This window comes from Hylobates moloch, unplaced genomic scaffold (genome assembly GCF_009828535.3).
Source record: "Hylobates moloch isolate HMO894 unplaced genomic scaffold, HMol_V3 SCAFFOLD_17, whole genome shotgun sequence".
Lineage (NCBI taxonomy): Eukaryota > Metazoa > Chordata > Mammalia > Primates > Hylobatidae > Hylobates > Hylobates moloch.
In genome coordinates, this window is record NW_026652292.1 from 50,418,932 (window position 1) to 50,444,974 (window position 26,043).

Below are 26,043 nucleotides of genomic sequence, written 5' to 3' on the forward strand. Positions count from 1 at the left end.
GGAAAATGACCTTTAGTCATTTATATTAAGTTAATATAATAACAAAAAAATGGATTCATGCAGACATGGTGACTATTTGAAATTATGGCTCTGAAAAGAATTTACTTTTTTTTTTTTTTTTTTTTTTTTGCAAAGAGGGGGTTTTGCCATGTTGCCCAGGATAGTCTCAAACTCCTGACCTCGAGTGATGCACTGCCTCACCCTCCCAAAGTGCTGGGATTACAGGTGTGGGCCAAGTTTTTAAAGAATTTTCTTTAAAAAGAAAAAAGGTTGCTTTGATTGTGTGTGTATGTGTATGTGTATGTGCGTGCTCATTTGAAATAAATGTTCATCCAGAAATGCTTTAAAAATGTATTCCACATAGCTGGGTGCGGTGGCTCACGCCTGTAATCTCAGCACTTTGGGAGGCTGAGGCAGGCAGATCACATGAGGTCGGGAGTTCAAGACCAGCCTGACCAACATGGAAAAACCCCATCTCTACTAAAAATACAAAATTAGCCGAGCATGGTGTTGCATGCCTGTAATCCCAGCTACTTGGGAGGTTGAGGCAGGAGAATCACTTGAACCCGGGAGTCAGAGGTTGTGGTGAGCCGAGATAGTGCCACTGCATTCTAGCCTGGGCAACAAGAGTGAAACTCCGTCTCAAAAAAAAAAAAAAAAAAATATATATATATATATATATGTATTCCACATAATCTTAACCTAAGCAAATAGTTTAATTAAGATTGACATTTTAGGCTGAGCACAGTAGCTCACACCTATAGTCCCAGCACTTTGGGGGGCCGAGGCAGGCAGATTACTTGAGCTCAGGGATTTGATACTAGCCTGAGCAACATGGCAAAACCCCATCTCTACAAAAAATACAAAAATTAGCCAAGCATGGTGGCATACACCTGTGGTTCCAGCTATTTGGGAGGCTGAGGTGGGAGTATGGCTTGAGCCCGGGAGGCGGAGATTGCAGTGAGCAGAGATTGTGCCACTTGAACAGCCTGGGTGACAGAGCGAGACCCTGTCTCAAAAAAAAAAAAAAAAATTCAGAAATTTAAAAAAAGATTGACATGTTAGAGTACGATGTTGTGAAAGAAAATGTCATTATCCTTGTTGAAGACTATGAGCAAGACAGTACCCTAGTGTTCATTTGTCATTTGCAAGCATGACATTACTGTGTATATCCAGAGAAGTGGTGAGAATGGTTTACTGTTTATAGGGGGAAGAGTAGGTGGGCATAGGTAAAATCTCAAATAAAAACCCTACAGTGAGTAGAACTAAATTATCTATATGTCTCTTCCCCACATTAAAAAGACTTGAGACTTATCAAAGAAAAAAATCTAAAATTGCCTTGGGTAGTTGATTCTGAGAATGAGTCAGGTAAACCTGATGTGCTGTGTGACACTATAATGAAGTCTTCTGACTGCACTCCAATGTTCAGTTTCCAAAGCATTTCCATCCAGCTTGGAACTGAGCCATGGCCTTGGCAGCTTTATTTACGTACTTTGTGACTCAGTAGTTCCTTCTGCAGGATGTGAATGGAAAAGAGGGTGGAATCCTGCCTACAGCATAGGCCTTGGTTACAGTATCCCTTTTGGTTAGCAGAGTTGATGAAACTAACTCAGTTGAAAGTAAATTGCTAAAATAAGAGCTTGAGTTTGTCTGTGAATTTCAGATATTTGTGTTATCCCTACCTACCCAGCATGGAACTCCAACATGGTACTCCCCACCTAAATCGGCATGGCTGCAAGGATTTCTGAGAAACGAAGGGAGGTATGGATTTCTCCTGTTTTGCCAGTTAATGTTTGCTCACATTGGGAGGGGACCAGTGTGTATCTGGTAGTTCTGCCTATGTCATTTGAGGTCATCATTCTGTCCTCTCAGGAGCTGAAAACACCACCCTTTAAACCTGCACCTTGACTCCTGGTTGCTCATATGTTTGGCAGCCTAGAGACCCATTTCCTTTCATGCATGTTTTAATCATGCAATACATGAAGCCTTGGAAATAAATTTCCACATTATATAAATTGCAGTAATCAGCTCTTGACAGATTTCTGCAAAATGTTTGTCGATAGCTTCCTTCAATGTCCTGAGACATTTTACAAAGAATCATTGTCAGTGTTTCAGAGTGAAAGAAAAATAAGATAGTTATCTACATGATTGCTCCATTCTACCACTGCATGTGCTTGGAGGCCAGCCAGATTTCTAACAGGGTTTAAAATGTCAGCCAGAATGTACTGAATCTATAGTAGAGGCTAAGATTAAATTTTCTTTGGTTTACTTAGATAAGCTGAGTTTGGAGTTAGTTTGGAAGGAAGGAGGGAGGAGTCACTGGTTTTAATAATATAATTCACCCTTTAATAAATCTGGTCTTACTTTCCCCTTTGCTCTGTTCCTTTCTGTGCTTTTTATCATATCCAGAGAGTTGGGTAATGTTCTTTTTTTTTTTTTTTTGAGACGGAGTTTTGCTCTTGTTGCCCAGGCTGGAGTGCAACGGCGCGATCTCGGCTCACTGCAACCTCCGCCTCCCAGGTTCAAGCGATTCTCCTGCCTCACCCTCCCTAGTAGCTGGGATCACAGGCATGTGCCACCATGCCTGGCTAATTTTGTATTTTTTTTTTTTTAGTAGAGATGGGGTTTCTCCATGTTGGTCAGGCTGGTCTCGAACTCCCGACCTCAGGTGATCCACCCACCTTGGCCTCCCAAAGTGCTGGGATTACAGGCATGAGCCACTGTGCCTGGCCAGAGTTGGCTAATATTCAAATCTATAAATGGCATCTTCTTTGAAGAAGTTCTTTAAGTGAAAAAAAAAAAAAAAAAAAAAAAAAAAGGCTGGGCACAGTGGCTCATGCCTGTAATCCCAGCACTTTGGAAGGCCGAGGAGGGTGGATCACCTTAGGTCAGGAGATTGAGACCATCCTGGCCAGCATGGTGAAACCCCGTCTGTACTAAAAATACAAAAATTAGCTGGGTGTGGTGGCTCATGCCTGTAGTCCCAGCTGCTCGTGAGGCTGAGACACAAGAATTGCTTGAATCTGGGAGGCAGAGGTTGCAGTGAGCCGAGATCATACCACTGCACTCCAGCCGAGGCAACAGAGAGTGAGATTCAGTCTCAAAACAAACAAACAAAACAACCAACCAACCAACCAACGAACCAAACAAAACTTAGCCAGGTGTGGTGGCGGGCACCTGTAATCCCAGCTACTCAGGAGGCTGAGGCAGGAGAATCACTTGAACGCAGGAAGCAGAGGTTGTAGTGAGCAGAGACTGCGCCACTGCATTCCAGCCTGGGCGACAGAGTGAGACTCTGTCAAAACAAAAACAAAAACAAAAACAAAAATAAAAACAAATCCCACAAACTACCATGAAAAGAAATTAGCCATTGAATCACATACATTTCTCTATCCAATGAGAAAATAAAAATGGAGCAACTCAAGCGATCCCTTCAAATCTCCCTAAATTAAACAAAGATGTAGAGTTCCCCACTGAAAATGAATTTGCTTATATCAGACCTGAAGAGCATTACTTTGTTTGAAATTCAAATAGACACAGATGTTTTCTGTTTGATGAAAACAATTTCTTTTTTTTTTTTAAAGTTCTTTTTTTTTTTTTAATTGTACTTTAAGTTTTAGGGTACATGTGCACAATGATGAAAACAATTTCTACTCTTAAATTGCAAACAGGCTGGGCGTGCAGGCTCATGCCTGTAATCCCAACACTTTGGGAGGCCAAGGTGGGAGGATCGCTTGAGGCCAGGCCAGCCTGGGCAATATAAAGACACCATGTGTCCAAAAAAAAAAAAAAAAGAAGAAGAAGAAGGTTGAAAACAGATATGCTAAGTTCACATGTCACTTTTGGGCCTCTTTTGAGTATCCCTGGAAACGCTCCAGATTCAGCCCAGCATGGCAAGCAGCACAAGCTTCGGGGACATTTCTTGGGCACCGTCTGTGGCTGGGAAGGGTCTCAGATCTCTCTGCACCTGTCTTCCTGCTGATATTGGCAAAACAGAGCCATATTACTGAAGCTCTATGACTCTTTCTTTGTTTCTTTTTAAACAATGGCTGTTGGCAATATCTGGGCTCCCTTGTCTTCTGCCACGGAGATTTTCTTAGTGTCCAGGAGCTGCCAGTGGTCACTGGCCCAGCTCCTCTCCCTCCGCATAGACTCCTGGATTGAAATCCTGAGTTCATGTCTTCAGGTCAGGGTAAAGAACCACCATGATTGTAGGCTTTTTAAAAAAAAATTCTTTGGCCGAGTATGGTGGCTCACGCCTGTAATCCCAGCACTTTGGGAGGCCAAGGCAGGCGGATCACCTGAGGTCAGGAGTTTGAGACCAACCTAACCAACATGGAGAAACCCCGTATCTACTAAAAATACAAAAAATTAGCCAGGCATGGTGACGTATGCCTGTAATCCCAGCTGCTCGGGAGGCTGAGGCAGGAGAATCGATTGAACCCAGGAGGCAGAGGTTGTGGTGAGCTGAGATCACGCCATTGTACTCCAGCCTGGGCAACAAGAACAAGACTCTGTCTCAAAAAAAAAAAAAAATTCTTAACTTTTCTTTTCATAAAAGACAGGATCTTGCTATGTTGCCCAGGCTGGTCTCAAAGTCCTGGGCTCACATGACCTGCTTGCCTTGGCCTCCCAAAATGCTAGGATTACAGGCATGAGTCACCACACCCAGCCAATTGTGTGGTTTTAACTCCTGAGGAATCCCAAGAATCTTTCTATACAAGCGTAATTATATGGATGGAATTGTGTATGTGGTTGAGGTGCTGTGACTTCACTGTCACACGTAGACCATTTCAGTTTAATATTTAGTTCATGAGCATAAAGCCATGGGAGGTTCATGATTATAGACATACAGACCTGGATGGGGGTCTAAAGGTAAGTCTCGAACTTGAAATGTACATTAGCTACCTTTCAAAGATAGTGTTTGTCTATTCCTAGTGACCTTGAAAATACATAAGCAAAAAAAACTGGGCCCTTTACAAAAGGAGAGAGTCTTTCCTTCCGCATCTTCCATCCCTGTGGACTTCCTTGGGAAAAAGTGGAGGCAGGGACCTAAATCTTCTCAGGATTTCTTTTCTCGGTGGAAATCTTTGATTTAGTCCAATCTCTGTATTCTAAAGATGGGGAAAATGGAGGCCCAGAAAGTTGCAAGGAAGTATAGGTATTTGATGACGAATGGAGACTGACGCCTTGTCTCTCTGTGTCTAACCCGTCGTTTTCAGCGTGGTATCACCATGCCTCTCTGCCATATTACCTTGGGCACATGCGCAGAATTTTACATGTAACGTCAGAAGCCATTCTATACTTGCCTTTAGGGTGTGGTTCTTGTGCTAACATAATATTTGTCTTTTTTCTACCTTGTTTGCACAAACTTCTCTAGCGACTGCAGATGTCTGCACTTTGAAGGAGGCTGTGGCCAGGAGCAAAGTAGGATAAAGCAGTGATTTTTCTTTTTTTTTTTTTTTGAGACAGAGTTTTGCTCTGTTGCCCAGGCTGGAGTGCAGTGGCACGATCTCGGCTCACTACAACCTCCGCCTCCCAGGTTCAAGTGATTTTCCTGCCTCAGCCTCCCGAGTAGCTGGGATTACAGGCCCCTGCCACCACATCCGGCTAATTTTTGTGTTTTTAGTAGAGTCGGGGTTTCACCATGTTGGCCAGGCTCTTCTCGAACTCCTGACCTCAGGCGATCCATCCGCCTCAGCCTCCCAAAGTGCTGGGATTACAGGTGTGAGCCACCACACCCAGCCAAGCAGTGATTTTCAAGTGCTTTCCCAAACATCCACAGTAAGAAATACATTTTGTGACCCAGTTCCCAAATGACGTGGATGTGGAGGTGCATGTATATGTATACATATATAACTGAAACAAAGCCCACAGACAAACACTGGCTCTTACTTTGCAGTGAATTCTGCTCTGTTTCATTTTTGGAAAACCTGTTGCTTGTGACCCATTGAGTTGATTTTATGTGTCTTTTATCAATAAGACACGATTCTGTGGCTTTGCTTCATGGGCTGTACCTGGCTTGCTTCATCATGCTCTTCCTGTCCCAAATATAGCCAAGCAAATTGTTTCTTAATATGAGACCCAGTTATAGCCTATAAAACATGTCACTGGGCACCATCTTGGTTGGTGTTGTACATTATCAAAGGACTTTCCCCTGGGCAGACACATGTTCCCCAGGGAAGCAGATGCCCTTTAAGGACAGAGCTTGCATTGCCTCTTTTAAGCTGCTGGCTTGTCTTTTGGGTTCTCTTTCCATTGCCCTTCCCAAGTAGGAGTAATAAAAAAATAGTTGCAGACCAACCTGTTCCACTCTATGACCTTGGGCTAGTTGCTTCAACTCTTTGATCCTCAGTCCCTTGATCTATAAAATGAAAAAAATAATTCTACCTCACATGGCTGTTGTGAAAGATGAGTGAAATATTACATGTGAAACTGCCTTCTCTACATTAAAGTCAATGTTAAGTATAATTATAATCTTACCTATATCACTATAGGCCATGACACAGGAGAATTAAATGTACAAATAACAAAAGGACCTGCTCTGAACACCTCATTAGTTTCTGATACTTCCACTCCCTGGTATTTAATAAACTAACAAAAACATTAATATATTCTAAAAGCTGATCATTAAAAAAACCTATTAACATCTATGTAAAGTTATATGTTGCTATCTAACGAGCCACCTTAAAACTTATTGACTTAAATTTATAGAGACAGAAAGTAGAACAGTGGTTACCAGGGACTGGGAGGAGGAGGGAAAGGGGAACTATTGGTGAGTGGGTACAGAGCGTCAGTGTGGAATGATGAAAAACTTCTGAAGATGGATGGTGGTGATGGTTGCACAACAATGTGAATGTACTTAATGCCATTGAACCACACACTTAAAAATGGTTAAAATGGTTAATTTTATGTTGTGTACATTTTGCCACAATAAAAAAGAAACACAGGCTGGGCGCGGTGGCTCATGCCTGTCATCTCAACACTTTGGGAGGCCGAGGTGGGTGGATCACCCGAGCTCAGGATTTTGAGATCAGCCTGGGCAACAGCTGGTCTGAAATTAGCCAGGCTGGTGGCTAATTTCAATATTTTGAAATACAAAAATTAGCCTGGCATGGTGGCAGGCACCTGTAACTCCAGCTACTAGGGAGGCTGAGGCAGGAGAATCGCTTGAACCCAAGAGGCAAAGGTTGCAGTAAGCCAAGATTGTGTCACCACACTCTAGCCTGGGCGACAGAACCAGACTCTGTCTAAAAAAAAAAAAAAAAAGGAAGAAAACACTTGGTGACCTAAAACCACAACGCTTTTAGAGTTAGAATTTTGGCCAGCTCATCTCTGCCCTATATGGTGTCTGCTGGGACAGTTCAACTGGGACCGAAGCATCCAAGATGGCCTCCTTTGCCACTCTGGTGCTGGGTCTTAGCTGGGATGCCTCTCTTTTCCTCCATGTGGACTCTCAACCTCCAAGGCTTCTTTCTCCACGTTGCTGCTGTCTACAGCTGGACAGCCTGAACTTCTTTACAAGGCAGTTGGGTTCTCAGAGAGAAAGCAGAAGCTCTAGATCTCTTAAGATCTGGGCTTGAAGTCCCAGAAAGCTGCTTCCATTACCTCTCAGTGGTTCAGGCAAGTCATTTTGCTGGTACAGATCCTGCGTGGGAGGGGAGGACACACGGGTGAGTTCAGAGGGGCATGGTTCCTTTAGGGCCATTTTGTAACAATCTACTACAGCCTCCATGCCAATTTATTAGCAATTCTCCATGCTCTGCCTTATCTTGAATTCTGTTCTAGTGCAATATCTCCAGGTTAGCACATAGGGTCATGGTTAAGGCAATGGACTTTGGCCTAGGGCTTCAAATCTTGGCTCTGCCATTTGTTGACTGTGAGATCTTTGGCCAGTTCTTCACTCTCTCTGTTTCAGTTTTCGTACCTACAAAATGGGGATGACAATAGTCTTTATGTCATTCGTGTTGCTGTGAGTATTGAATGAATATGAATAAAAAGCTTAATAATAGTGCCAGGCACAAAGTAAGAACTACATAAGCATTTGCCATTCTTGTTATTGTCATTGCTGTTGTTATAATAAACATAAGAAGCAGTATGGTAGAGAAGGGAATATTTGAGCTAAATAAGACAGAAAGGTTGGAAACGCTTGGATACACAGGACCTCCCTGCCTCACAGAGTTCTCACTTACATCTAAATCCTTTGCTGACATTTAAGCTTCTTTCCTTTTGTTCTGTACACAGGATACATGGAGAACAGCTGATCAACATCTCTCCATAATAATCCTGTGAACACCTGAAGACAGCTGTGAGAGCTTAAAGATTTGCTGAGGCTAATCTGGGTACAGGTAATTGCGTTGGTGATATGTTCAAATGCATCTAAGTCTATGCCTGAGTATAGTTGCTGGGTTATAAACAGGCACGTCACGCTTCTCTTATACACTTCAGGAAGCTGGAGCGCTGGGTCTTGTCTTTCCTGAAGGCATTAGGGAATGTGCCTGCTCTTTTTCAGAGCGTAAACCTGGAATAGGTTTCCAAGGAGGACAACGCAAGCCGGGGCTGAGAGGTGCCATGTGTATGGCACCCTGCTGGCCCCAAAGACCAGTTAGGCCAGGAACCAATCCTGTTGAACTGTTAATTAGCACCTATTGTTTATTACTGTGAGTCCTTTCTGAGCTTACCAGTGGCCCTTTTGCCTAATCCAATGGACACTTTTCTTTTTTTTTGAGATGGAGTCTCGCTGTCACACAGGGTGGAGTGCAGTGGTGCCATCTCAGCTCACTGCAACCTCTGCCTCCCGGGTTCAAGCTATTCTCCTGCCTCAGCCTCCCAGGTAGCTGGGACTACAGGCATGAGCCACCAAGCCTGGCTAATTTTTGTATTTTTAGTAAAGTCAGGGTTTTGCCATGTTGGCCAGGCTGGTCTCGAACTCCTGACTTCAGGTGATCCACCCACCTTAGCCTCCCAAAGTGCTAAGATTACAGGCGTGAGCCACTGCGTCTGGCCCCAGTAAGCACTTTTCTATCCTCAGCTTCATGGACAGCCTTGCAGCATTTGCCATCCTGTCTTATTTTGGAGTGAAGCCGTACATTGTGACGTATTGGAGCCAGAATGCCTGGATCCAAGTCCTAGCTCTGCCCTTTCCAGCTCCATTGACCTTGAGCAAGTTACTTAACCTTTGAGTTTCATCATCTTTATCTCCATCTATAAAATGGGACTGATAATAGTACATTGTCATAAGGTTGCTTGAAAATTTTTAAAGCTTTTTTTTTTAGCACAGGGGAGGAAAACAGTAAAAATTCAAAAAATTTTAAAAACCTCTTCTCCATTGACTTCTGGAACATTTGGTTCTTCTCTTGAGTGTTGGAGCTGTCCTTCTGTTTCTTTTGCCAACCTTCTTCCACTCATCCATGAAAAACTGGTGGTTCCCCCAAGATTCTGTCTTTGATCCTCCCCTCTTCTCATTTTGTATAATTTTCCTAAGTGATTTCTGCCCTTGGTCTTCCAAACTGTTGTGCCCTGATGCCTTCTAAACCTTTATCTCTAGGCTTTTTTCTTTATAGACTCCTTTATCTGGATGGTCCAAGTTTCCTTAAATTCAAAAGGTCTAAAGCCAGAACTTCCACTCTCGGCTATAATGGGGTAGTAATTGGTACTAAACCAGCCATCCCACCATTAAAACACACACACACACACACACACACACACACACACACACACACACCCCTGTAATCCCAACACTTTGGGAGCCTGGGTGGGCAGATTGCTTGAACCCAGGAGTTGTTTTTGTTTCTGTGTTTTTTTTTTTTTTCTTTTGAGACTGAGTCTCACTCTTCTTGCCCAGTCTGGAGCGCAGTGGCGCAATCTCGGCTCACCGCAACCTCCGCCTCCCAGGTTCAAGCAATTCTCCTGCCTCAGCCTCCCGAGTAGCTGAGATTACAGGCATGCACCACCACGCCCAACTAATTTTGTATTTTTAGTAGAGACGGGGTTTCTCCATGTTGAGGCTGGTCTCGAACTCCTGACCTCAGTTGATCCACCCACCTCGGCCTCCCAAAGTGCTGGGATTACAGGCATGAGCCACCGCACCCAGCAAGCCCAGGAGTTTAAGACTAGCATGGTCAACATAGCGAGACCCTATCTCAAAAAAAAAAAAAAAATCTTTTTTTTAATTAGACAGGCATGGTTGCGCATCCTGTGGTCCCAGCTACTTAGGAGCTGAGGTGGGAGGATCGCTTGAGCCCAGGAGTTCAAGGCTGCAGTGAGCTGTGATTGTGCCATTGCCCTTCAGCCTGAGTGACAGAGTGAGACCCTGTCTCAAAAACAAAACAAAACAAAACAAATATTAGTCAACTGTTTCAGGAATTGGCCAGGAGAGAGTACAAGTCTCTGGTCCCTGAGGGAAAAGAAACTCAACATTTCTATTTTTATTTTATTTTATTTTTTTTGAGACAGAGTCTCGCTCTGTCGCCCAGACCGGAGTGCAGTGGCACAATCTCAGCTCATGCAACATCCACCTCCTGGATTCAAGCGATTTTCCTGCCTCAGCCTCCCGAGTAGCTGGGATTACAGGCGCCTGCCACCAGGCCTGGCTAATTTTTTGTATTTTTAGTAGAGACAGGGTTTCACCATGTTAGCCAGGATGGTCTCAATCTCCTGACCTCATGATCTGCCCACCTCAGCCTCCCAAAGTGCTGGGATTACAGGCATGAGCCACCGCATCCGGCCGAGAAACTCATCTTTTGTAAGCCCCAGAATCATTCTGGCTCTTTACCTGGGGGGCAATTTCCTGGCATCCAAGCAGGAAAAGGAGAACTTACTAAGCTGAGGAGGCAGAGTTCAGAGTTTCAGGCAGCTGAGCAGCTGGAATCTGCTGGGTAGAACACTGGAGACAGGAGCTTTGCAGAGGAAGGACTCCAAAAAATCCTTGTGGGGGCGTCCTCTGAGCACTTGGTTAAGAGCTGTGTTGCACATTTGAAAGGTGAGACTACCCAAGGATGACCAGGTACCAGCTTCTGTGCGGTGGGAGAAGCTGAGCAGAGATTGAGTTCAAGCAGCAATGGAGGAGGGCGGGCATTAGTTATGGCTCAGCCTGAGTGGGAAAGCACTCTAACACTTTGTTAATGACACTCCAGGCATCCAGCCGGGACATCGAAGAGTTCACATCTTAAAAGTAAGAACCATGGCCAGGCGGGTGGTTCACGCCTGTAACCCCAGAACTTCAGGAGGCCGAGGCAGGCTCAAGCTTGAACTTGAGCTCTTGAGCTTCAGCTCAGGAGTTTGAGACCAGCCTGGGCAACATGGTGAAACCCCATCTCTACAAAAACTACAAGTAGCCAGGTGTGGTGGCATGTGCCTGTAGTCCCAGCTACTTAGGAGGCTGAGGCAGGAGGATTGCTTGAGCCTGGGAGATTGAGGCTGCAGTGATCCCTGATCACACCACTGTACTACAGCCTGGGTGATGACAGAGTGAGGCCCTGTCTTAAAATAAATAAATAAATAAAAGTAAGGATCATGGTCTACAGCAATATTTCTTCAATTGTTGTCCCCTGACCAGCAGCATCAACATAACCTGGAAATTTGTTAGACGTTACTGTTGGAAATGCAAATTCAAGGGCCCCACTTCAGACCGACTGAATCAGAAACTCAGGAGAAGAAGCCCAGAAATTTATGTTCTAACAATAGCTCTTCAGATGATTCGGATACAAACTAAATTTGAGGCGACTGTCCTGGAGGAAGGCTCACACTAGACATGCGCTAACAAAGCCTAAAACTACGCCTTGACAAAATCCACAGGGGAAACAGGGCCCGAAAGTTGGAAAAATATCTTGAAATTTCCAAAGATCTACCCTAACGAAGTTAAAAGCAAAACAAACAAAAAACTCGCACATAAGCTCAAACTGACTGACCTGCCTACTGGAACAAAAATAACAGAATCCAAAATTTCTACAATGTATTAGCTGTAGTGTCCAGTATTACCATAAAACGTTACTAGACATGCCAAAAAAAAAAAAAAAGGAAGAAAGAAAATAAAGAAAAACAAAAGTAGTCAAAGAAATTGACCCTGAGACTACTCAGATATTAGATGTAGTAGACAAAGACATTTAAGCAGTATTTGTAAAGATATTTGTCCGGGTGAGGTGGCTCATCCCTATAATCCCAGCACTTTGGGAGGCCAAGGCAGGAGAAACACTTGAGCCCAGGAGTTTGAGACCAGCCTGGACAACAAAGTGAGACCCTGTCTCTATGAAAAACTGAAAAAAAATAGCCAAGTATGGTGGCACAGGCCTGTGGTCCCAGCCTGTGGCTGAGGCAGGAGGTTTGATTGAGCCCAGGAGGTCAAGGCTGCAGTGAACCAGGATTGCACCATGCATTCTAGCCTAGGCAACAGAGTGAGACTCTGTCTCAAAAATAAAAAAAAAATTAATCTTTTAAAGTAAAAATAAAGACATTCAAGCCTGGGAAATATAATACTACCCTGTCTTGTGGCCGGGCACAGTAGCTCACGCCTGTAATCCCAGCACTTTGGGAGGCCAAGGTGGGCAGATCACTTGAGGTCAGGAGTTCGAGACCAGCCTGGCCAACATGGTAAAACCCTGTCTCTACTAAAAACACAAAAATTAGCTGGGCGTGGTGGCAGGCGCCTATAGTCCCAGCTACTCGGGAGGCTGAGGCAGGAGAATTGCTTGAACCTGGGAGGCGGACGTTGCATGAGCTGAGATCACGTCACTACACTCCAGCCTGGCGACAGAGCAAGACTCCGTCTCAAAAAAAAAATAAAGTAAATAATAATAATAATAATAATAATACCCTGTCTCTACTAAAAAAAAAAACAAAAGTATAGGCTAGGCACAGTGGCTTACGCCTGTAATCCCAGCACTTTGAAAGACTGAGGCGGGCGGATCACGAGGTCAGGAGATCAAGACCATCCTGGCCAATATGGTGAAACCCTATCTCTACTAAAAATACAAAAATTAGCTGGGCATGGTGGTGCGCACCTGTAATCCCAGATACTCAGGAGGCTGAGGCAGGAGAATCACTTGAATTAGCGAGTTGGAGGTTGTAGTGAGCCGAGATCACGCCACTGCACTCCAGCCTGGGTGACAAGAGTGAGCCCCTGTCTCAAAAAAAAAAAAAAAAAAAAAAAAGAAAGAAAAGTAAAAATTAGCTGGGTATGGTGGCTTGTGCCTATAGTCCTAGCTACTCAGGAAGCTGAGGAGGGAGGATCGCTCGAGCCCAGAAGTTCAAAGCTGCAGCGAGCTATGATCATGCCACTGCACTCCAGCCTGAGTGACGGAGGAGATCTTGTCTCTAAAGAAAAAAAAGACCCGGCGTAGTGGCTCATGCCTGTAATCCCAGCAGTTGAAGAGGCCGAGGCTGGCAGATCGCTTGAGTCTAGGAGTTTGAGACCAGCCTGGGCAACATAGCGAAACCTCATCTCTGTTTGAAAAAAAATTAAAAATAAAGATATTTAAAGAATTAAAGGAACACATGTAAATATGTTTAAAATAAAGGAAGATATTATCTTAATGAGTAAATAGGGAACCTCAGTAGAGAAGTGGAAACTCTAAAAAAGAAGCAAATGCAAACTCTAGAACTGAAAAGCAAAATAAAATAACAAAACTCACTGGAAAGGCTTAACAGCAGACAGAAGATGGCAGAAGAGTCAGGAAACCCAAAGACCAACCAATAAGAATTATCCTATTCGAAGAACAGAGAAAAAAGATTGGAAAAAAACTAATACAGCCTCAGAGACCTGGAGGACAATATTAGACCTACATGTAACTGATGTCCCAAAAAAGGACAGTGAGAATGGGACAGAAAAATAATGGAAGAACCAATGGCCCAACATTTCCCAAAGTTGATGAAAATATCAACAAATCCAAGAAGCTCAGTGAATCCCAAGCAATATAAATACAAAGAAAATCCATACCTCAGCTAATCCTCCCCAGATTGTCCAACAAATTTCATTTTTAGAAATAAAGAAAAAATGGGGCCACGCAAGATGGCTCACGCCTGTAATCCCAGTACTTTGGGAGGCCGAGGTGGGTGGATCACCTGAGGTCAGGAGTTTGAGAGCAGCCTGGCAAACACCGTGAAACCCTGTCTCTACTAAAAATAGAAAAATTAGCTGGGTGTGGTGGAGGGTGCCTGTAATCCCAGCTACTCGAAAGGCTGAGGCAGGAGGATCCCTTGAACCCAGGAGGTGGAGGCTGCAGTGAGCCAAGATTGCACCACTGCACTACAGCCTGGGCTATAGAGCGAGACGCCATCTCAAAACAAAACAAAAAAACTTCACTTTTCTAGGCACATTTGTTCATCTCCATTTCCATTACATTAGGTCAGGCTTTTACTGGCTGTAGTTAGAAGCTCAGATTTAGGAATCCAATGGTCTGGGTTTGAATTTTGGCTTTAACCACTTACTAGATGTGACTATGGGCACGTTCTTTGACTTCTCTGAGCCTTAGTTACACAGTCTGTAAAACAGGAATAATAATAAACCTATCTGTGGAGATTTTTTTTTTTTAGATAGAATCTCACTCTGTTGCCCAGGCTGGAGTGCAGTGGTGTGATCTCAGCTCACTGCAACCTCTGCCTCCTGGGTTCAAGGGATTCTCCTGCCTCAGCCTCCCGAGTAGGTGGGATTACAGGAACCCACCACCACGCCTGGCTAATTTTTGTATTTTTAGTAGAGATGGGGTTTCACCATGTTGGCCAGGCTGGTTTCGAACTCCTGACCTCAGGTGATCTTCCTGCCTCGACCTCCCAAAGTGCTGGGATTAGAGGCGTGAACCACCGTGCCTGGCCAATCTGTGGAGATTTTTAAGGTTGCATAGAAATATTCAGTGTCTCCACTGTGAGAGTCCCAGGTGGACTATGTTATGCTATAATTACAGGTATCCCCCAGGCTGAAAGAACAGAAGCTATTTGGAATATTGCCAGTTGCCATGACAGAGGGGAAAAGAGTCTTCTGACACATTATGGTCTAACTCTTAGTCCTTAAAGTTTTGGCTGGGTGTGGTGGCTCACGCCTGTAATCCCAGCCCTTTGGGAGGCTGAGGTTGCAGATACCTGAGGTCAGGAGTTTGAGGCCAGCCTGATCAACATGGCAAAACCTCATCTCTACTAAAAATACAAAAATTAGCTGGGCGTGGTGGCGGGCACTTGTAGTCTCAGCTACTGGGGAGGCTGAGGCGGGAGAATCACTTGAACCCAGTAGGTGGAGGTGTTGCAGTAAGCCGAGATCATGCCACTGCACTCCACTCCAGCCTGGGCGACAGAGTGAGACTCGTCTCAGGAGAAAAAAAAAAAAATTAGCTGGGCATGGTGGCTCGTGCCTGTAGTTCCAGCTACTTGGGAGGCTGAGGCACAAGAATCCCTTGAACCTGGGTGGTGGAGGTTTCAGTGAGCTGAGATCGTGCCAGTGCCCTCCAGCCTGGGCAACAGAGTGAGACTCCATCTCGAAAAAAAGAGATTTCGGTATGGATTTTGGAGGTTCACCAAATTCAGATCATAGCAGTACCTGTGCTATAAAAGCCAAATGCAGAGTCCTGTGTTAAGGAACTCCACCAAAGTACATGAGAAGGAAGAAGCAGCAGCAGCTTTGCCAAAATGATTTGATAAAAGAGAGAAATAATGTATTCAGAGAAAAGGGGAGGAACTCAATCTTTGTCTAAGATGAACTTCCGAATCAACTCATTAATAAATGCTCCAATAAAAACGGTGTACTTGCTATGTGTGAAATGCTGTTTTAATAGTCACAAATAAGAAAGATAATGTTAGGTGCTTACCACAGACAGTTTGGAGTCTGATCTTTTTTTTTTTTTTTTTTTTTTGAGACGGAGTCTCGCTCTGTCGTCCAGGCTGGAGTACAGTGGCGTGATCTCTGCTCACTGCAACCTCTGCCTCCCCAGTTCAAGCTATTCTTTTGCCTCAGCCTCCTGAGTAGCTGGGATTACAGGTGCGTGCCACCACGCCCGGCTAATTTTTGTATTTTTAGCAGAAACTGGGTTTCACCATGTTGGTCAGGCTGGTCTCGAACTCCCGACCTCGTGATCCGCCTGCCTTGGCCTCCCAAAGTGCTGGGATTATAGGCATGAGCCACCGCCCTGGGCCTGGAGTCTGGTCTTATACTTGATTGACTGAGTAGCTCAGTTACTTAGTTGCTCCCTGCATCAAAGAGGCTCTTATAGTAATAGTACCTATTGGCAGCTGACAACTATTTTACACACATACATCATCTCTAATTTTCAAAAGAGTTCTGCGAGGAAGGCATTTGTTGTAGGCAAAATGTCTAAAATGGCCCGTAAAGATGTCCCACCTTAATCTCTGGAATAAGATGAGATTTCACTCTGATGATTATATTATGTTGCATGGCACAGTTGACCTTAAGAAAGAGCGATTATCAGGCTGGGCGCGGTGGCTCACGCTAGGGCCGGGGGGTGGATCGAGGTCAGAGTCAGACCAGGTGAAACCCCGTCTACTAAAAAAAAAAAAAAAAAAAAAAAACAAAAGGCGCCTGTAGTCCCAGCTACTCGGAGAGGCTGAGGCAGGAGAATGGCGTGAACCCAGGAGGCAGAGCTTGCAGTGAGCCGAGATTGCGCCACTGCAGTCCAGCCTGGGTGACAGAGCGAGACTCCGTCTCAAAAAAAAAAAAAAAAAGAAAGAGCGATTATCTGGGTGAACATGAGCTGCTAAAGCAGAAAGCGGCAGGCACGGTGGCCCATGCCTGTAATCCAAGCACTTTGGGAGGTCAAGGCAAGAGGATCACTTGAGCCCAGGAGTTTAAAATCAGCCTGGGCAACATAGTGAGATCCCCACTCTACAAAATAAATAAGTAGAAAAAAAAAAGAATAAAAGCAGAGAGCTTTCTCTAGCTGAGAGCAGAAGTCAGATGTTTTCCAAGTGTCAGAAGGGTTAGGTGTGTAGTTGCTGCTTTGGAATAGAGGGTCACTGTGGAGGAAGGGGGCAGGCTTAAGGAGCTGAGAAATGGCCTCTGCTGACAGCCAGCAAGGAAACAGGGCCTGGGTCCCACAACTGCAGGAACCTACATTCTGCTGACAACAGGGATGAGCCTGGAGGAAGACCCTGAGCTCTAGGTGAGGACACAGCCAACCAACATCTTGATTTCAGCGTTTCAAGGCTCTGAGCAGAAAACCTGGTTACGCCATCTGGGGCCTCTGGCCTACAGCACTGTGAAATGATGAGTGGGAGCAGTTCTTACCCTCTAGATCTGTGCTAATTTATTACACAGCAGTAGAAAACTAATAAAGCATTCATACCCTCCTCCTGCAGAGGAGGAAACTGAGGTTCAAGGAAGTTTAGTAAATGTGGTGAAAACTATCTTGAGAATGTGGTTAGGGCAGGATTTGATGCCGGCAGACAGACCCACCCACGTCACTGTTCAGTAATGTGTAACCAACCAAGATCCACAGGATGCAAAAGGAATAAAGCTCTCGATAGAGGGAAGGATGACTCAGCTTTCTAGTCAGTTTTAGAATGACTCAGATTCTTACTATTGGCTGAACAATGGCTTGGGTTTCTGCAAGGATCTTGATCTGTGGGAGTGGCCCCACGTATCTGCTCTGTTGAGATGTATTAGCTTGTCTCCTTTTTTCGATACAAGCATTAGATGACTGATTTCCAAACGAGTGAAGCTGAATGGATTTAGCCAGATTAACATTCTAACAGCAAGAAATAGGGGAAGAAAAGGCAAATCCTGGGGCGCTTTGTTAACACAGGGAATCGCTCACACAAACATACTCAGGAAAAGCCTTCTCTCCAAGGCCTAGCTTTGTAGATATTCAGCTTCCTGAAGACATGCCAGTTTTAAAAGGAGGAGTTCCAAAGAGCAGTTACCATCAGGACCTGGCCCCAGCTCTTCATGTGACCTTTCCTTCCTCTTTCCGGCTTTCTCCGCTCCAGCCGCAGGACCTCTGGACCCTCCCTTGAGTATGCTAAACTCCTGCCTGCCTTGGGCCATTGTACCTCTGTTCTCTCTGGTGTGGAATATTCTTTTTCTAGTTCATGTCCTTAATTCACTCAAATCTCTGCTCAACCAGCATCCGACTGGAGTGCCTTTCCCTGACCAACTTATTTAAAGCAGCGCTGTTCCCTGCCTGTCACTGTCTCCTTATCCTGGTTTATTCTTTTTTTTTTTTTTTTGAGAGGGGGTCTTGCCCTGTCTCCCAGGCTGGGGTGCAGTGGCGCGATCTCGGCTCACTGCAACCTTCACCTCCCAGGTTCGAGCGATTCTCGTGTCTCAGCCTCCCAAGTAGCTGGGACTACAGGTACGTGCCACCATGCCCGGCTAATTTTTGTATTGTTAGTAGAGATAGGGTTTCACCATGTTGGCCAGGCTGGTCTCGAACTCCTGACCTCAGATGATTCACCCACCTTGGCCTCCCAAAGTGCTGGGATTACAGGCGTGAGCCACCGCGCCGGCCCCTGCTTTATTCTTCTTCATAGCACTTTGGCTACCTGATATGCCTCAGATGTACAAATATGTTTATTTGTTTGTCATTGCCTTTCTCCCGCATGAGGACGTAAACTCTAGGAGGGCAGATAAGCTTTGTCTGTTTTATTCATTGCTATATTCCCAGTATCCACAATAATTTACAGCACATAGTAGGGAATCAAATATTTGTTGAATGAATTAATGAATCAAGAACAAAAGCATTGCATCTGTTAAATGATTTGGCATTCCTGAGCTATTTCTGCACCTAATCTCTGTCTCTCTCTCTCTCTCTCTCAGGGGTATTTGCTAATGGGTCTAATATGGGAAAGATACTTAATTCCATGGTTGTACAAAATCTAGAATACAGAAGATTAAAACCTTGAGACAAGGCCGGGTGCAGTGGCTCATGCCTGTAATACCAGCACTTTGGGAGACTGAGGTGGGCAGATCACCTGAGGTCGGGAGTTCAAGATAAGCCTGATCAACATGGAGAAACTCCGTCTCTACTAAAAATACAAAATTAGCCAGGCGTTGTGGCACACGCCTGTAATCTCAGCTACTTGTGAGGCTGAGGCAGGAAAATCGCTTGAACCTGAGAGGCGGAGTTTGGAGTGAGCCAAGATTGCGCCATTGCACTCCAGCCTGGGCAACGAGAGCGAAACTCTGTCTCAAAAAAAACCAAAAAAACAAAAACCTGGAGGCAGTGTGGTGTAAGAATGAAGTCCTTCAGGCCGGGTGCAGTAGCTCACGCCTGTAATCCCACCACTTTGGGAGCTGAGGTGGGCGGATTGCCTGAGGTCAGGAGTTCAAGACCAGCCTGGCTAGCATGGTGAAACCCCGTCTCTACTAAAAATACAAAAATTAGCTGGGTGTGGTGGCACACACCTGTAGTGTCAGCTACTCAGGAGGCAGAAGAATCGTTTGAACCCAGGGGGCAGAAGTTGCAGTGAGCCGAAATGGCAACACTGCACTCCAGCCTGGTGACAGAGTGAGATTCCGCCTCAAAAAAAAAAAAAAAAAAAAAGGAATTAAGTCCTTCCTTGCCTTTCAATAGGTGTGTGACCTAGGAGAAGTCATTTACTTCTTTTGGCTCCAGATGTCTTATCTTTTAAATGTGGATAATGATAGGGTGCTCTTTGAAGGGACTAGAGCAGATGGGATCTGGAGATTTCTTCTTACACTAAGATCCTTTGAAATTAGAGCTCAGTTGGTAGGGAATTAGGAAATGTTGGTTTTAGCCCTATGTTAAATGTAAACACATCAAGATGCTGAGAGGTCAAAAGGATGTGGTTGGAGAGAAAAAAAAAAAAAGATGCTGGGAGGGTGGCACGCCTGGAGAGCATGGAAGCTCCACCTGTCCTCGTACCTTGCCCTGTGCATCTTTTCCATCTGGCTGCTCCTGAGTTGCATCCTTTACAATGAACTAGGTGATGGTACGCAAAGCGTGCTCCTGAGTTCTGTGAGCCATTCTAGCAAATTATGGAACCCAAAGAGGGGACTGTGAGAACCCTTTATTTATAGTCAGTTGGTCACAAGTATAGGAAGCCCACTGGCTCCTGCACGGTTTTCTGGGCATAGCAGCTGTTCTCCTTCCTACTCCAGCTGTTTCAGGAGCAACAGAATCAAGATCCTCTAGGCTCAGGGAGACAGGTTATGAATTTAGGACTTGACCTTAGGCCTTGACAACAGCAGATAACTACTAATTAGAACTGGCTGGCTGGGCCAAGTGCAGGGGCTCACACTTGTAATCCCAGCACTTTGGGAGGCCAAGGTGGGAGGATCACTTGAGGTCAGGAGTTCAAGACCAGCCTGGCCAACAAGGTGAAACCCTGTCTCTACTAAAAGTACAAAAATTAACTGGGCATGGTGGCGTGCACCTGTAATCCCAGCTTCTTAGGAGGCTGAGGCAGGAGAATCACTTGAACCCGGGATGTGGAGGCTTTTTTGAGACTCTGTCTTAAAAAAAAAAAAAAAAAAGTTTAGGAATCCCAGGCTTGCATTTTGGCATCAAAGGGTAGTCTTATGGGACTGAGCCCTTCCCCAGTGGGGTCTGTGCAAACTCCAGACAGTTAGTGTCAGAATTGAGATAAATTGTAGGACACCCAGCTGTTGTCTGCAGAGAATTGGTGAATTGCTTCATGTGAAAAACCTATCTGGTTTTCCTGACATGTGTTGTGTTGTCAGAAGTGTTCTGTAGGAGTATAGAAAAAAAGAGTTCTTTTTTTCCTTTTCACTAGTGATAAGTGCTAGGCAGGAAATAGAAGAATTATATCATAAAGAATAGCAGATAGGACCTGTTGAGTTAACTTCGATCAGGAAAGGCCTTTCTGGAGCATTTAAGCTGAGAGGGATGAGAAGAATCCAGCCATGGGAAGAGCGTTCCTGGCAAGGGAAAAGGCAAGCACAACCCTCGAGACCTTGAGGATGGAAAGGGCCAGGCTGCCTTAGAACCAGACCAAGACCAGTGTGCAGAGGGTGTAGTGATTGAAGCCACAGTGGATGAGGTGAGGCTGTGAGGCAGGCAGGAGCTCTTCATGTGAGTGAGGCCTTAAAGGTCATGGTTAGGGGGAACCATTGCCCCAGTTTGCCCAGAACTGAGGGTTTCCTGAAATGCAGGACTTTCAGTGCTGAAATCAAGAAAGTCCTGGGCAAAACAGGATGAGGTCACCCTAGCCATGGTAAGGAATTGTGCCAAGCTGATATTGTGCTGTACTCAGTCCGCAATAGGCAATCACTGAGGGCTGGTTTTTTTTTTTTCTTTGAGACAGTTTCACTCTTGTTGCCCAGGCTGGAGTGCTGTGGCGCAATCTCGGCTCACTGCAACCTCCACCTTCCGTTTTCTTTCTATTTTTTTTTTTTTGAAACGGAGTCTCACTCTGTCGTCCAGGCTGGAGTGCAGTGGCGCGATCTGGCCTCACTGCAAGCTCTGCCTCCTGGGTTCACGCCATTCTCCTGCCTCAGCCTCCCGAGTAGCTGGGACTACAGGCGCCCGCCACCACGCCCGGCTAATTTTTTTTGTATTTTTAGTAGAGACGAGGTTTCACCGTGTTAGCCAGGATGGTCTCTATCTCCTGACCTTGTGATCCGCCTGCCTCAGCCTCCCAAAGTGCTGGGATTATAGGCATGAGCCATCGAGTCCAGCCAACCTTCTGGTTTCAAGCGATTCTCCTGCCTCAGCCTCCAGAGTAGCTGGGATTACAGGCACCTGCCACCACTCCTGGCTAATTTTTGTTTGTATTTTTAGTAGAGACAGAGTTTCACCATGTTGGCCAGGCTGGTCTCGAACTCCTGACCTCGTGATCCACCCACCTTGGCTTCCCAAAGTGCTGGGATTACAGGCGTGAGCCACCGTGCCTAGCCGGCAATCACTGAAAGGTTTTAAGTAGGAAATGATGCCTAGTGAGTTCTGATTTTAAAGGTCACTCTGGCCATTCTGGTGAATGCTTAAGAAAGGAGCGAGTTGGAAAAAGAAGTGGCCAGTTAGCCAATTATTACACTCCTCCATGCAAGAGATGATGGGGCGTTGAAATAGATTGAAGATGGAGAGATATGAATGGATACAAGATACATTTTGGAGGTAGAATGAACAGGACTTGGAAATGGATGTGGAGAAGGCAAAGGAGTTAAAGATGGTATCTGGAGCAGCACAACTCACAATTGCAAAGATGTGGAACCAACCTGACTGCCCATCAAGCAATGAGTGGATAAAGAAAATGTGGTATATATACACCATGGAATACTACTCAGCCACAAAAAGGAATGAAATAATACCTTTTGCAGCAACTTGGATGGAGCTGAAGGCCATTATCCTAAGTAAAGTAATTCAGGAATGGATACCAAATATCATATGTTCTCACTTAAGAGTAGATGCTAAGCTATGATGATGCAAAGACATAAGAATGATATAATGGGCCAGGCATGGTGGCTCACACCTGTAATCCCAGGACTTTGGGAGGCTGAGGTGGGCAGATCATGAGGTTGAGTTCGACACCAGCCTGGCCAAAGTGGTGAAACCCCATCTCTACTTAAAAAATACAAAAAGTATGGCCGGGCGCGGTGGCTCATGCCTGTAATCCCAGAACTTTGGGAGGCCAAGGCGGGTGGATCACGAGGTCACGAGATCGAGACCAGCCTGACCAACATGGTGAAACCTCGTCTCTACTAAAAATAGAAAAATTAGCTCGGCATGGTGGCATGCGCCTGTAATCCCAGCTACTCAGGAGGCTGAGGCAGGAGAATTGCTTGAACCTGGGAAGCAGAGGTTGCAGTGAGCCGAGGTCGTGCTACTGCACTCCAGCCTGGTGACAGAGCAAGATTCCATCTCAAAAAAAAAAAAAAAAAAAAAAAAATACAAAAAGTAGCTGGGCGTGGTGGCACACACCTGTAGTCCCAGCTACTTGGGAGGCTGAGGCAGGAGAATCGCTTGAACCCGGGAGGCAGAGGTTGCAGTGATCCGAGATCGCACCACTGCACTCCAGCCTGGGCAACAGAGTGAGAATTTGTCTGAAAAAAATAAAAAGGAATGATATAATGAACTTTGGGACTTGGGGTGGGGGGAAAGTCGGGAGGGGGATGAGGGATAAAAGACTACATTTTGGGGTACAGTGTACACTGCCTAGGTGACAGGTGCACTAAAATCTCAAAAATCACCACTAAAGAATTTATCCATGTAACCAAAAACCACCTGTACCCCCAAAACTATTGAAAAAAAATTTTTTTTAAAGATGATACATGCACTCTGATTTTACTATCTGCTTAATTGTTTTTGCCAATAGAGAGAAATCCGAGGAGAACCTGGATGTGGAAGTTCAGAGCAGGCAAGGATGGAGGTACCTGGAGTTCCATTCAGAAGAAAATGTGATACTCAGAATGAAAACAGTCTTATTGTTAATGTTCAGGGTATTTTGTAACCATTAGCTAATTAGTTCTCAAAATAGTTGTTCTGAGTTGTTAATTACCTAAATCCCATTTTACAGTTTCTGGAGAAGAGCAAGTGTCAGTAATTTGCCTAAGGCTAGAGTAAATTGTAGAACTGACAGCAGCACCAATTAATTCCTGGTAGTCTTATGTTCTGCCAATCTTTTAAAAGAGGAGCTCTTAGTTGGGATGAGTAAATTGAATGACGTTTGGGAGAGTAAGGCATAGACTTAATAGTCTGAGGGTTGTGTTTCCCCCTTATTACGTAGGTGACATGGGCACATATATAATAAGAATAATCCTTAGTCAGTCTGGGAGTGGTGGCTCACGCCTGTAATCCCAGCACTTTGGGAGGCTGAGGTGGGGGATCACCTGAGGTCAGGAGTTTGAGACCAGCCTGACCAACATAGTGAAACCCCGTCTCTACTGAAAATACAAAAATTAGCTGGACATGGTGACGCACACCTGTAGTCCCAGCTACTTGGGAGGCTGAGGCAGGAGAACAGCTTGAACCTGAGAGGCGCAGGTTGCAGTGAGCTGAGATCGTGCCACTGCACTCCAGCCTGGGCAATAGAGCAAGACTCCGTCTCAAAAAAAAAAAAAAAAAAAGAATAATCCTTAGTCTTAGTTTCCTCATCCATAAAACAGTAATTTTTATCTTATTTTATTTAGAAAGTCAAATGTTCAACATTTTCTTACTTTTTGCGGTGTCCTCTGCCTAGAAACAATTTTGCCCAGAAAACTGTTAACCTATTAGAGAAATCTTCTTTGATCACCCTATAATAAATTAACAGCAGCCACCTTTCACCTAAAGGCACTTTTCACCCCACTTTAGCCAAGTTTGATTTCTCTTTATAGCACTTATTACCGTCTGACCTATTATATATCCATTTTTATAAGATCATAAATTTTGTCTGTTTTATTCCCTGCTAGTATCACCCATGTCTAGAACATTGCCTGGAACAATATATGAGTTCTCAATAATATTTGTTCAATAAATTAAATGAAATTATGCACATAAAATACTTAGCACAATATCTGCTCATGATAGAAACTCAGTAATTGTTAGCAGTTGTGATATCAGAATAGTAATTTGGAGACCTACTCAATTTTATACATTCCTTGCCTAAGAAACTTTTAAAGCAATATTTCTTTATATATCTTTATTAAAAATAACTTGGTTTTTTTTTTTTTGAGATGGTGTCTCACTCTGTTGCCCAGGCTGGAGTGCAGTGGCGTGATCTTGGCTCACTGCAAGCTCTGCCTGTTAGCCAGGATGGTCTCGATCTCCTGACCTCGTGATCCACCCTCCTTGGCCTCCCAAAGTGCTGGGATTACAGGCGTGAGCCACAACACCTGGCCAAAAATAACTCTTTAGGCCCAGCATTTAATGCTCACACCTGTAATCTCAGCATTTGGGGAGGCCAAGGCAGGAGGATCACTTGAGGCCAGGAGTTTGAGACCAGCCTGAGCAACATAGAGATACCCTGTCTCTCTATATAAAAAATAATAATAATAAATAAAAATTTAAAAATACTTAGTCTATTCCTGGCCGGATGCAGTGGCTCACACCTGTAATCTCAGCACTTTGGGAGGCCAAGTTGGGTGGATCATTTGAGGCCAAGAGTTTGAGACCAGCCTGGCCAACATGGCTAAACTATGTCTCTACTAAAAATACAAAAATTAGCCAGTTGTAGTGGTAGGCACCTGTAATCCCGGCTACTTGGGAGGCTGAGGCATGAGAATCGCTTGAACCTGGGAGGCGGATGTTGCAGTAGCTGAGATTGCACTACTGCACTCCAGCCTGGGTGACAGAGCAAGACTCAGTCTCAAAAAAAAAAAAAAATAAATAAATACATAAATAATTTTTTAAAATAAAATTATGTATATAATATATATTTGGGCTATTCTTGAAATGGTATGCCAGTTGTGTACTTCATTTTATTAATTTACAAAAAGACAGTCTTTATATACCTTGGTGATTCTCATTATTATTTTGTGGATAAGTTATGTGGCTATGAGAACAAAGCAAGCCCAGGGGCTGAGTTTTCTATTTTATTTTATTTATTTGTTTTTTCTGAGATGGAGTCTTGTTCAGTTGCCAAGGCTGGAGTGCAATGGCACGATCTCAGCTCACTGCAACCTCCACCTCCTGGGTTCAAGTGATTCTCCTGCCTCAGCCTCCCAAGTAGCTGGGATTACAGGCATGCACCATTATACCTGGCTAATTTTGTATTTTTAGTAGAGACAGGGTTTCACTATGTTAGTCAGGCTGGTCTGGAACTCCTGACTTCAGGTGATCCATCTGCCTCAGCCACCCAAAGTGCTGAGGTGTGAGCCACCGTGCCTGGCCTCAGTTCTTTATTTCAGAAGTGGGTATCCTTTTCTCTAAACAAAAACAGAGTCAAATGTATGCTATATAATCAGTGAGTTTGCAAACGAGGATTCCAGCTCCTTCTGATAGATCAAAACTAAACATGCTAGGTTTCAAGTCTGGTATGGGGGGAAAAAAATAACTAAACATGCAAACCAACAGGCTCCTAAAACTATCGGTGAGTCAATTCAACTAGAAAAACAAAAAACACTCTGCTGGTCATGGCTGGGCCAGAGTGGGTGGAGGAAAAAGCTAAACGTTTATTCATAAAGACTCTGATTCACTTAGAAAAAGA